General features: G+C 33.3%; 1 long non-coding RNA gene across 1 annotated transcript; it reads left to right on the forward strand.

Annotated features, from left to right (window-relative positions):
* Positions 1-11,058: 11,058 nt before the first annotated feature.
* On the forward strand, positions 11,059-13,630 carry LOC110461267. Its single transcript, XR_002464117.1, has 5 exons — positions 11,059-11,169; positions 11,383-11,494; positions 12,311-12,370; positions 12,835-12,921; positions 13,517-13,630. It is a non-coding gene; the product is annotated as an uncharacterized LOC110461267 (long non-coding RNA).
* The last annotated feature ends 61 nt before the right edge of the window (positions 13,631-13,691 follow it).

Consider the following 13,691-nt stretch of genomic DNA (forward strand, 5'->3'; position numbering starts at 1 on the left):
GGAGGTGGTGGTGGTGGTGGTGGTGGAGGAGGCTGTGGCGGAGGAGATTGAAAAATACTATATAAAAGTGGTTGTGATTCATCATTTATGATAATGTATATAACATATATGCATACGTGGTATAATATATCTAATTGATTATGTGAAGTATATACAGATAATGTATTTATTTGATAGAGTAGCACTCATGGTTATTCTAGAAATAAACTACACATATTCGTGCATAAAGATTGTATTTAAATATCGATTTAAATATTGAAGATCAACTCGGATTGAGTTTCATAATCTCGAGTTAGATATTTGACCATGATATACAATCTGTTGATAATATCTATTCTTTTCTGTTAATTGACGATTCCACCTAGGTATATTTACAAATAAGTAGCGCACATCTGTTAGATTTTTTAGACGCTGCAGTCGATAGTTCTGTTATACTACCTTACGTGTATGTTTATAGAAGTAATACGATAACATACACGCAAGCATATCCCCTCACTCAACAAAGCGACGAAGACCAGCACATGACTCACTTGCAATACAGAGAAAGACTTTCAGAAGTGCTATGGCAATAAGAACATCCATCGCGTGAGTGATACATTTATCCGGTAAATCTATGATTATTAACGAATTAATTGTGGTTGTAAATGGTCTACATTGTAGATTTTTGTTTTCACCTGTACACCTTATCTAACTGTGTTTCGATACGAATCTCTCGGTAACTTTTATAACTTGAATGAATTAAGAGTACTGTTTTTTATATTATTTCAATAAAAGATGATTTACAGCTGATCTCTGTGTATATTTAAAAAACAAAGTTCATCCATCAATTTTGTGAAAATGAGAACCTATTTACTTAAAATGTTTTTATTTACTTAAATAACTGTCTGACCTTTCCCCGACATCACATTATGCTGTTTTATTATAGCAATGCTTATTTACTGCTGCTCTTGCCCCAGTTGTAAAGGTTTACAAGGTTTGCCAATATTCCGTGGTTAAATATTGATATAATAAGAGTTTAATGTGAAATGTCTTGTGTACCTGTCATATGTTGTGATATTTTAATCGGGTTTTATTGGAAAGGAACGAGTGGTAAAGTCCGGTCGTATGTAATATCAGTATGACACAAACGATGAACAAACATGATGGAGTGGCTTCCCTTGATTAAAACTATCACCTACATTTCGTTATAATATATGGTAATATGTGCATTTGTATTGTCGCATTCATAATTTCTGTAATCATTTTTGAGGAGAAGAACTCAATTATGTCTTTAAAATCTATTCCAATTAAATGTAAAAGCAATAAAATGTGTTTAAACTAAGATTAAATATTTTTGTATAAATCAATATTTTATATAATACGCTAATATACTCGCAAGTATCTTTTTTGAAAATAAAATATCATTTTGAATAAATATATATTATATTCCTACTCCATTTTAAATTAGAGCCATAAGATCATTTTTATCGGAAGAATTGATGGAAATGATTTATTAAAATGATAAGTAAGTAGCAATATATTTAGTTGATAGTATTTCAAAAACTTTAATTTGACCGGAAAATCATGACTAATTCCACAGAAGGAACAACATTAACTAAACTTACCCAAGTATCTCATGTCTTTTTAGTATTATGTTTTTCTTTTGTTTGTTTGTGTGATTTGTTAATTTTGCTTTCAGTAACCAATGTAACTAGATCAAAAGAGAAAAGAAAAGAAATTATCTTATATATCAGGTGAAAACTTATTGTTAGCCGTTTAAAAGAATACTTTTCTATAATCTCTGATAAGAGAAAATAGAAGTAGCTGTTTTAGAAATGCAAAAGCTTATTTTTTCACAATATTTTGATGTTTCTTAGTTATCGTTTGTGATTAATAAACTACTGTTAATTAAGAATCTAGCATTTTGTTTTTCATTGAAGTATTTTTTTCATGTAACGAGGTTTCCTTAATGCTCTTTATATTAAGGATGTACTCCCCCAAGAAGTCTAAACATTCCAGTATTAATCTTTTTTCTTTTATGTATTATTGGAAATAAGAGTTAATGACATAGTAGAAAATTCAAAAACAATACACATTGCGTAGATGTCTGTTTGTTTGTTTTTGTGCTATGATCGCTTAAAGATATCAATTTTACAAAATATGTGATTTTAGGTGATTGTTTTAGTTTAGACCATTAGCATAACAATTTCATGCAAGATCTTTCCAGTGTGTTTTCCGATGAATGAATGTTTGCAGAATCGGTAAAAACAGTGTTTTTTTAAAGGATGTTAAAAAAATCTAAAACTTTGACTTAGAATTGTTATCTAAGTTACCCTTACCCCTACCCTTTATTGTTAATGAAAAAAAATAAAAAACATGGATAAAGAGAAAATCTGTTTCTCTTTTTAAAACAGCAACAAAAATGGAGATCCGTGTGCTTTACTTTTTGTTCCGTTATTATTTATGTTATTTTTCACTTTTTGGGGGGTCAAAAGTCAAAAGTGTTCAGTAACACTAAATATGCAAAAAAAAAAAAAAAAATCAATAATGTATCATTTTTCACTTTGTTGCGTAATTTTTATTTTATCATATTGACCATTATAAAGTTGTACTACCAAAACTGAGCTTGCTTCAATTTACATTATGATTTAGTGATGAATTTAGTATCGAAAACATGTAATTTTGGCCTTTCTTGAAGCGCAAGAAATACACATTTTCGAAAGAGCCGCCGAATTGGTTGTTTTTAAAAAAATCTTGCAAAAATAGTTCTACAATTAATAGGCATCTAATTTTTGACACATCGAATTGGTCATTATTTGTTAAATATTACAAAAACAAGTTATAATAGTTCAAACCAAGACTTGAACGTGATTAAAATCCCAGAAGAGTACATCCTTAATATGTTATATGATGTGTTTACGTGCTATTCTTGTTTAATCTGGATGTCCGTTTTTATTACTCGGACATATTGTGCTTCACATACCAAACATCTGCTAGTTCGTTGAACAGCAACGACAAAAATAATCACTGTAATAATCTTTCCATCTTAAACTATTTAACCTGTTAATTATGACCACAGTATTCGGATGTAAATACGATAGACGTATTGACATTTAGGTCGACATTAAGCTCCAAACTGGAGGCGCGATGTTCATAATAAATCAAAAGATCATTTTTAATTTTCAACATACGCATTGTATTAATTTCACGTCTGGATTGTACAGTATCACAAAAGGACTGTGACCTAGATTCAATTATTTTATGTACTTGATTTAATAATGATAATCATTGAAGTTTGGAACGTGGCTTGGTTGAATGATTTAATCTTATTATGAGTTTTGGGTAGTGGCATAGCTTATCATCAAAGGTTTGGAGTACAAACGAGGTATATCCATATCCTTATTATTAACCAGTAATCGGAAAGACCGAATCTGACAATTTCATAATGTGTGAGTAGGGTTTCCTTTATTGTTAGGCAGGCATTGTTCTTCTTGAAGCTAAAACTAAAGCAGTTTTTAAAGACAAATGTTAAGATGCTTTGCCTATAAACAACGCTGTTGGTCGAATGCCGTTTGTACATCGGTGTCAAGAAATTCAAATTGGTGTTATTTTTCAAGGGGAGTTCAAAGTGATAGTACTTTATTGAATGGTAAAACTGATCGATTTAACATACTCTGTGAGTCTATCCAATGAAGCATGTTTTTCAACAGAATCCTTCAGAATTAGAAATAAAATCAGAACACCAGACAGGACTGGACTAGCTGGACTTATAGAGATGTAGAACAAGAACATGCTGACGTAAAAAGTGAGTTTAATGTCATCTTAATTTAGATGTTATAGCGTTTGCTTGTAGTCCAAAAGTTTGGAAGCAATATATTTGAATAAGAAAAGTACTGTTAGGTGATATGTTAGCTTCAACAGACTTGTGGTGTAGCATATCCACTGCGGTGATGATGACCGTTACATCCTCGACGTGACTGTGTACTACCTGTAGGTATTGATGTGTATTTTGATTCTGTACACCGGAGATCTGACCATGGATGCATAACGCGGTCGTCCCTGTATATTTTTGACGAAGCAGAATTTGGGGTTTGTCAAACTTGAAAACATTATTGCAGTGCTATTGAAGAAACTCAGCAACACAAGTGTTCAAGATCAAAGAATAGCATGCCACATTTCAAACTAGTTTGATACAAGTAAGGTATTAGTTAAGTATCCGGAAGAAGCACGCGTAAGTCTCATAAATCTAAGTATACAGAATGGCATTAATCTTGAAACACCAATAACATCGAGCCAAAACCAACTTTAAATACCACAGCACATTCATACATGAATGCGTAACCTGTTTGGTGCTTAATAACTGGTCATTATGAAGGAAAAATAAATGTAATAATAATACAAAGTTTTGAAAATGATGTGGTTGAGTGATAAGCAGTGCTAACAATCAAACAAAACAAAACCAATAAAAGGGTAACCTTCACGATAGAGTGGTGTCGAAATGAATATAATCTATATTGAATAATAATAATATAATTATACAACATTTATATAGCACCCTTCATAATTTGTAAAATTACTCTAAAGCGCTTTACAACATATTGATAATAGTATAAGTTATAATTGTGAAACAAGAAAAAGGCTTACAATCACCTTTATTACAAGTATCAATACATCATATTGAAATACAACAGGTCTTCAGACCTCGAGCTAGGTTATTTGATTAAATTTATATTAGAGGAATACTGTTTTAATCAATGAAAAAAAATAAGAATACCCCATCATTGGCATAATCTCCGAAAAATTCCAAAATAGGTATAGTGGTTTTTTTCCATCTTAAAGGAATATTGTTGCCATTTAAAAAAAATTCTGCAGGAATTTGTTACTTGCTTTTCATGTTATACTCCAGATCGCCCGTCAATCGTTAGGGTGGACATTCTGTTAACTTTCTATGTGGTCTTCCGAAGCCTGAAGTTTTTTTCAGTTTTCCAAATATTTCACTGTGCTGTATTTTTGAAATTTACATTTATTAACGGCTCAAAATAGAACATCTGGTGCTTTACAAGAGTTACTGCGCTTTGAATATTCTCACGGTAAGCAAACATCATACCTTGCACTCAATATAGGTATATCTTCCCGAACAAATGAAAGTTTTCACTAAATATAATATCAAAGAACGTATATATTTATGAAGAGAATTGGACGTATGTTATATATTTTGAAAATTCTAGAACTCCAGCAAGTTGAATTAATTGACAAAATATTTTTTTGGATAAAACAACTTCCAAACATCTTTGCTGCTTTAAATGACACAGGTAATTCAGAAAGAAAATCATATCTTCATCGAAACTTATTTACCATTGATTTCATTATGATGATAATTATTAAAATAGAACAAGAGAAAATTATAAGAACAGCATACCATGAAAGAAATAAAGAATAATTTTCTAGCCATATAAGAAATAAACATTATTTACCATAACTTGCGAGGTGGGTATCACATATCACGCCTTGAAAGTGTTCCTACTAATATGGTATATTGTGTCGAGAAGCTAACACGATGGCTTTTCAAAAGACACAAACACAATCGTATAACTAATGGTATACTATCAAAAAACCATCTGTCGTCTTAATGACATTATTTTCTAGTATGACATTTCAAGTGTCTAATATTATCAATTACTTGAGAAATGTGTCTTGTTTCATTTGACTGCGGGGATCACGATGGGTACCGGAGATATACGAAACACTTTCTACCTCAGTGCCCAATTTTGCATTCGTTTTTTGTCAGCGTCCTTTTATGTTAAGGTCTTCTCAGTTCTCTTTATAATCAAGTTTATTTGTTATTTTCCTTGTTCACGCTATGAAATCCATTAAATGTATTAAAATTGGGCAATCTAGTATCTAAAATCCAAACAATTAAATTATTCGGCATCGTTTCCTGGCACTAATAGTATTCAGTCAAGCCATACTTACCTTGGTTTTACTATCACAGAAAAGACAGATGAATCAGCGAGCAGTGTTTTGCGCATCCTAAGTGAGAAATTGAATATGCTTTTACCAAATTATATGACAGCACAGTGTCGGCTGTGATAAACTACTTGTATTTGAGCTGCTATTAGGGGCAATCAGCTGTATACCTGAGTACAACAGTGATACAAAACAGACTTGCTAGGTTCTTTTAGGGAAATAGGACACCGGTCATCATCATCCAATGGTCTGCTTTATTTCACGCATTATAGTCACACATATCATGTTCCGACAATACATGTTCTACATTTATTTTGTAATTTTGATAAAAAAAAATAGTTTTTATTTTTTCATAGAAAATGCATTTAGGCATCAATATCGTTTGGTATTTGCTGTGCAGAATAAAAGTTGCAAATTGATTCTAGGATTTTAATAAGTGATCATAGCCTACAACTGCATGCATCTTTTAGACCTGAATTTGTACTGTTTTGGTAAATCAGAGAGAAATGGACAATGCTTATACTATTTTGTTCTGAACTTTTCATCACGCAGATACCAAATTTAAGATTTCTCTTATTTATTTAACAAGTACATGCCGACCCCCTGCTGCAGATACGGGTGATCTTTCATTTGCCGTTCTATTCATTCGGAACATCTCATATGCTTATCAATTGATAGTATCGTTACCATATAGTTTAGAGGGGAATGCCATAAACGAAGAGCAAATTATATATTTCTTAACGTTATTTCTGTTGTAAAAACATTCCTGATTGACATGTTTTATCAGTGCCAATAATGCCCCACAATACACCTATATAACAACTCTTAAAACTAAAAACAACTGTATGTGTACTGTAACTGAAAACACTTTATTCCAGCTAACAAAGTCAAAATTCATTAACTTTCCGCATTGAAATGAATGTCTTCATAGAACATCACTTTGCTCCAGAAAGGCCTAGAACATTTTTTAAATAGCCGGGAATGAGATGTGAATATAAAGTAAAGTTAGTAGTAACTTGGGTGAGAATTTTTAACTTGTTGTGATAGTAGTTAGTTCATTGCAATTTGTTTTTAATTTTGATATTTTATACAGAAAAAAACGTTGGTTATTGGAAAATATGAAAGGTTTGTAACGATGTATCGTGTTATACGCTATGATTGATAAGGACGTCAGATACATGTACATTCAACATTGTTAGAATATTGTCTGTATATATATGTGACATGTTGACTAATTAATGACTAAGATGAGGTTTCCGACCAATTATTGTGTGGGTTATCTACGCTGGTGACATTTTGTTGTCTGTATCAGGACACTAAATCCAGATATAATATTTCAAAATCTTCCATGAACAAGGCTAGTTCATTTGGGTTTTAAATCTTTGATGTGTAACCAAAAAGGGATTCACATGTGGTGTAGAGAACGCTTTCTCATTCTGAACACCTTCTTTAGTTTATGTCTTTCATGATCTTTTACGAAATGATGTATTTCCATCGTTATGACAATGTTCATGACATTCCTTTAACGTATCTTTCAGTGTTGGAAACCCTGGCTATGTAATTTATTGGTGAAAGGGACATATCTGTCAAGGTAAAGACATTTAGAATAGGACACGTAGTAGAAAGTTAAATATAACTGGTAAATCTTCCATCTTTCGTAATTACTTTGTTCATAAAAGCATATGATATGTTGATTAAAAATCTAAAATACTCTTAAAAAAATAAATAATCTGAAACTTAATTGGTAAGTTACCCAGCAAACACGCAACGTTTTCACAACGTTGTTGGAATGTTGTCACAAAGTTATGTAAAACATAACGTTGTGACAACGTTGTTACAACGTATAACATGAACGTTTCACTAAAACGTGTTATAAACGTTCGAAAAATACGTTGTTACCACGTTGTATACAGGTTTTTAAGAAAACGTTTTTTCTAAACGTCAATTTCAAATTTCCAAAATGAAGAAAAAAACAAAAAAATGTTGTGTATAAACTAACGTTGTGACAACGTTGTTACAACGTTTACATGGACGTTTTACTTAAACGTGTTAAAAACGTTGAACAAATACGTTGCTACAACGTTATAGAAAGGTTTTAAGAAAACGTTATTTCTAAACGTTTTATAAACGTTGTGTACACGTATACCTAGAACGTTTTACTAAAATGTGTTTAAAACGTTTAAGAAAACGTTATTTTTCAACGTGTTATAAACGTTGTATACACGTCCATTTCAATTTTTTTTTAAAGTCATAAGGTTATAGATAAACGAACGTCACAACGTTTTTCTATGACGTTTTGTTACCGGTTGTATACAAGTTTGATAAAAACGTGTATACATGGATGTCCCTGGTCAAATTAAAGAGTCACAAATTATACATTATTTTGTACATATATTATGATTTTAAATAAATATCTCTCCATTTTCTGACACATTATTATTTATTACAGTGCACCGGTACAACTGCTGACTACAATTTACATCTAGACTGCCATGCCAGTGAAGAAAGTAAATTATAAGCAACCAGTGAAGAAATAACGAAGTGTTTTCAAGGTAAGAATTTGAATGAACTTTTGATCTTTCAGATGTTTGCATTATAAACGAGATATTAATTGCTTTAACGAAAAGTGCGTGTCCGAATTTTGTGAACCGTAAATTATCGGTCGAAAAGAAAAATGGCCAAAGGTAGCCCGGCGCATGGATCGCCTGTATCTGTCACCATGTTAAATCAGACAAATTAAAACATTGTTTTTTCAATGTTAGGAGACGAAAATGTCGTTAAGGACACACTGCTGACCTAAAAAAAACACTTATATTTTCATTTATAAGTGATTACAATCAGGTCGACGTAAATAGTATTCATCCAGCACGAAAGTGCATGCTTTTTCGTTTCGCAGATTAAAATGTCCGCCATCGTTTTTTTCCGTCGACTGAAATGGGTGTGATACAAAAATTGATATCTCACCCGAAACTGAAGCGTTTTTAACACGGATGGTCGCAAATTACAGGAAATAAACAGAGACAATACAATGAAATCAAATCATATTTTTCGGATCCTGTTAAATATGTCTGACGATATCGGCTATTTTGACCAACTTTACGATATAAATTTGTATTACATCAAATAATAATATACCTTCTATAATACTGCATGTATATTTACACGATTATTATTGACAAATTAAATATTTTTGTAATCTAAATTCTTAGATATCTTCGTAATTGCAAATTAACTTCTGGAAATTAATTTCATAAAATCGTAGTGGTTCAATCTTGAAATTAAGTATTAATGTTGCTTCCTTTCTTTTCATCTTTTCATTTTGTCATAACAAGACTGTAAGACTATCATTTGTGTTATAGGATGTACAAAATGTACAATGTCCATCGCTGAATATGTTGTAATAAATTGCATTTTTGAAACAGAGAATTGCGAGTTGCGAGTAGGGGAATTGCGAGTAAATGCATTAAAATAAATGAAACCAACATATAATGTTTGTATACATTTTCTCTATCATTGAAACAATCAACACGTTTGTAATCATGTTGAATGTAGCAATGTACCTGTGGTTTGTATGTTGGTTAACCTGATACACGACTGTAAATCATCTCTGTTTAATATGATTTTCACACATGCCAGTCATTCTTTTCTGTATTTAACAAAAATCGTAATGATTAGGACGAGATTTTAAATGAGGGCGAATATCGACTTGAAACATATAGAGAAAAAAACACTGCAATCATTCAATATCCTGTTAATTAGTCCCCCACCGGGAACCGAAGGTTCCGGAGGGGACTATAGGTTTGCGCCTCGTCATTCCGTCCGTCCGTCCGTCCGTCCGTCCACTCAGATCTTGTCCGGGCCATTTCTTCCACACTATTTCACGCAGCAACCTCAAACTTGGCACAAAGGTAACTTGGCAAGGCGGAGTGTCGCGTAAAAAAATCGGGGTCGTGGGGCCAAGGTCAAGGTCATGGGGTCAAGTCTTAGTTTTTGTATGCTTTCGCCTGTCCGGGCCATTTCTTCCACACTATTTCACGCAGCAACCTCAAACTTGGCACAAAGGTACAACTTGGCAAGGCGGAGTGTCGCGTAAAAAATTGGGGTCGTGGGTCCGAGGTCAAGGTCACGGGGTCAAGTCTTAGCTTTTGTATGCTTTCGCCTATCCGGGCCATTTCTTCCACACTATTTCATGCAGCAATCTCAAACTTTGCACAAAATTACAACATACCCTTATTTCTATTCAACGAGTACTGGTGGGAGACAATGGATTGCCCTGTACAATACTTGATGCTTGTTTAGTTTGACTATACTACATGTTTAGCTAACACTACATTTTTTCTGTATTTTCATATTCTGATATTCTACAAGTGTCAGAAAAGTATTTTGAAATTTAGAATTTGTTCAAAAATTGTCTACTACATGCAAATATAAGCATATACGTACATGTCTTACATTTACCTGTACATCTTTTTGACAAACTGTGCTATTTAATTGTTCTTGCATATATACGGCACATGCACCTGGCCCCAGTTTCACAATCGTCCTCAAATTTGAGAAGCTCCTTAAGAAAGAATATAAAAACAGTACATACCACAGCGTCAAAACAGAATGACAACACCGCATTAAAAAAGGCCGGACAGGAGGACAAAAACAGGAACCAATGAGACACCAAAAAACAGAAGAAAAGACAACATGAACCTCCATCAAAACCCGGAGGTGAGACCGGTTGCTCTGGAAGAGTAAGCGTCTCCTGCACCACATGTGGCACCCGTCATGATGTCTCCTATCAAATTCTAGTAAAGGTGGTCTCAACCATCAACACGTTATGGCAGTGAAAATGTCTGTCATCATAGTAGACACTGAAATCTTCATTGTTTAGGCCCCAAATTGTTGTCTTTGATAATAAATTGATCATAACAGATCTTGTGATCTTACAAAGATAAAAGAAAAAGATAGATGGAATGGCAGCTCTGTGCCTATTTGATTGATACTCTTGATTTTTTTTAATAATGTTGAAAATTTCGTCCTCGAAGTTGACTGAAACTGGGGCCAGGACAGATGTATGTACAAGTTGTAACTGGAATCTACTATAGTATTCTGTCAGCTCGATAATGTAATTGTTTCTATTTACAGATGCCAGTCCTAAATTATGCAGTGGTGGAGTTTCTGATGGAAAACTCTGTGGAAGTCGTCCACAAATCATGGATTGAAAGCTCTCATGACGTGAGTATATCACAATCAATGGACTATAAATGTTGAAATTTGTAAATACTACAGATTGATGTCCAACGAGTGATGGTTGATTATAATTTGTAACGTGACGTGACGTCATGTTTGTATGTGCATACGCATAAGTTGTATGTTTTGTATGTTAATTTGACCATAAATATGCATGCTGTATTTTGTGTTGTACATATTTTTAAATTCATATTACAGCTATTGTACTGTTACTGGCCGAATATTAATCCTTCCGTCAGAGCTAAGAAGATGGAGTTTCCAGACAAGACAAAATGGAACAAATACAAAGTCAGGATACTCTGCTATACAGGTACAGTACATATTTGTACTACCCAACTGTTTCCTTCTGCACGAATAACCGAGTATTTACTTTCAACTGTATATGTAGGCATGCACTTAATGTTAGATAGACTCGGAGCTGTGGCCAATACACTAGCTGACAGTGCATGATTATGCATGTACAACAGCTTACTGCAAATTTGCGGCAACTATTCAGATTTCGCGGGAAACTTTGCGGCAAATATTCTCGGGAAACTTTGCGGCAAATATTCGCGGGAAACTTTGCGGCAAATGTTCGCGGGAAACTTTGCGGCAAATGCCTTTTAAAACAGAGCTCTCTCATCATACTCTGGTGATGTGATATTGAATCCATTGATATCTGATTCATCAGCAAATAATTTTTCCGCAAAGTTTCTGGTGAATTTGCGGCAAACAGTATTTCTGGCAAAGTTTCTGGTGAATTTGCGGCAACTTTGCCGCGATGTTCTAGCAAATAAAACTGTTCGCGGCAACTTCACCGGAAACTTTGCGGCTAGCTGCAACAACCGGAAACCTCTGGTGATAGTTTCTTGCAAACAAAATCCTTTGCGGCAAATTTGCCGCAAACTTTTTATTTCTGTAAGGGCTGTTATTTCTCTGGTTGATTTGAACTCCGGTATGGTCGCTCTGGTTTCTTATTGGCTTAAACTTAAACATTTCTACTTCTTTTACCGTTGAACAATAGCAAAACCTGGTGAGTGATAAAAGCCGAATGGACCTCTTGTTTCTTTTTCAGTTATATGTACTTAATATTCAGTGAAGTCTAGGTCCTTGATGCAAAACATAATTCTACTTTTGTTTAATGTAGATGACAGTATTAGGGTTACACCCATGCGACCATTGAAATGACGACAACAGGAAAGTACACGTAAGTATCAATCTATCTAGATCTAGTTGTTTTTGTGTTCTTGAGGATCAGAAATATTAAACTTGATCTACAATATCATCAATAAGTATACATTTAATTGTGTACAATGTTCGTTTACGAGTATTCCCTAACATGTCAGCTTATATGATTTCTTGCTATTTTGCTAATTAGCTGCAAAGTGCATTTATCATCTATCATAGTTACCTCCCTTTGCTATTGCTTGATGAATACAGCGATAACGAAGGGAGGTAACTCTAATAGATGGAGGCTACACAATGATTTGATTGTCATTTACTCGATATTTCTGAACACACACATACATCGCGATTAAAAACTGTTGATCCTTTGAATGAGAAATGTTTTGAGGGTGTACAAATAACAATGCATGAAATGAAAGACATTCATATTCCTAAATGTACTTTCGAATTTGCATGATTTTTGTAATATTTTTCTATTTATACTAGTACCATCTAGATCTCATTCTGGAACTCCAACATTTCCAGCGGAGAAAAGGTGTGAAGAAAGAGAACAGAGGGAAGACACTGATGAAAGTATGTTGATATGTAATTTAATTCCTCTTTTGTTCTTGATGGAAAGCTGCAAAACTATTTTTGATGGATCAGAATGTTGTCTGTAGGTTCAAATGACTTACCAGATAATTCCATACTGTGGTTTCATAAACTTTTTTCTAATGCCCTGCTGGGTAGTTCAGGTACAAGCAGATTTTAACAAATCTAGTATACATAATAATTTATGATCCTCTCATTTCTTTGACAAATTGTTGTTGTTTTTGGGGGCGATTCCGAATACACTGCATCAATACAGTATTGCCACCTTGGCTTTTTATCAGCTGACATGTTTTAGTTCTTTGAATGATTTTTAAAATATCATTACATTGTACAATACCAGGTGAGCATCTTGTTTCGTCACAGAAAATATTTTTAATTTCCTCGTCTTTCCAAAATATAGAAAAAATATATTCAAGATTGTTTTTTAAACAGATTTCCAGGTTTGTGTCCTGATGAAGATGGACACAATTATAAACAACCAGCAGCAACAGTTGTCACTTCTACGGCAAATTTTGTGACTTTAAACATCCAGTTATTGACTCCTTTGATCTACGATTGATTTTTTTTCTATTTGTAGAAGACGCCAGGGAAGGCAGTGACCCCATTACCAGACATGGAATTCTCTTCCGATTCCAATTAAAGTTGTAATAAATGAGAACAAAAAGTGAAATGTGGTGTAACGTTTTATTTATTTTCGCGTTCCATTTAGGGGGTTCAAATAACGTTGTCACAACGTTGCTATAAGGTATATC

The sequence above is a fragment of the Mizuhopecten yessoensis genome, unplaced genomic scaffold (genome assembly GCF_002113885.1).
Source record: "Mizuhopecten yessoensis strain PY_sf001 unplaced genomic scaffold, ASM211388v2 scaffold10593, whole genome shotgun sequence".
In the NCBI taxonomy this organism is placed as follows: Eukaryota; Metazoa; Mollusca; class Bivalvia; order Pectinida; family Pectinidae; genus Mizuhopecten; species Mizuhopecten yessoensis.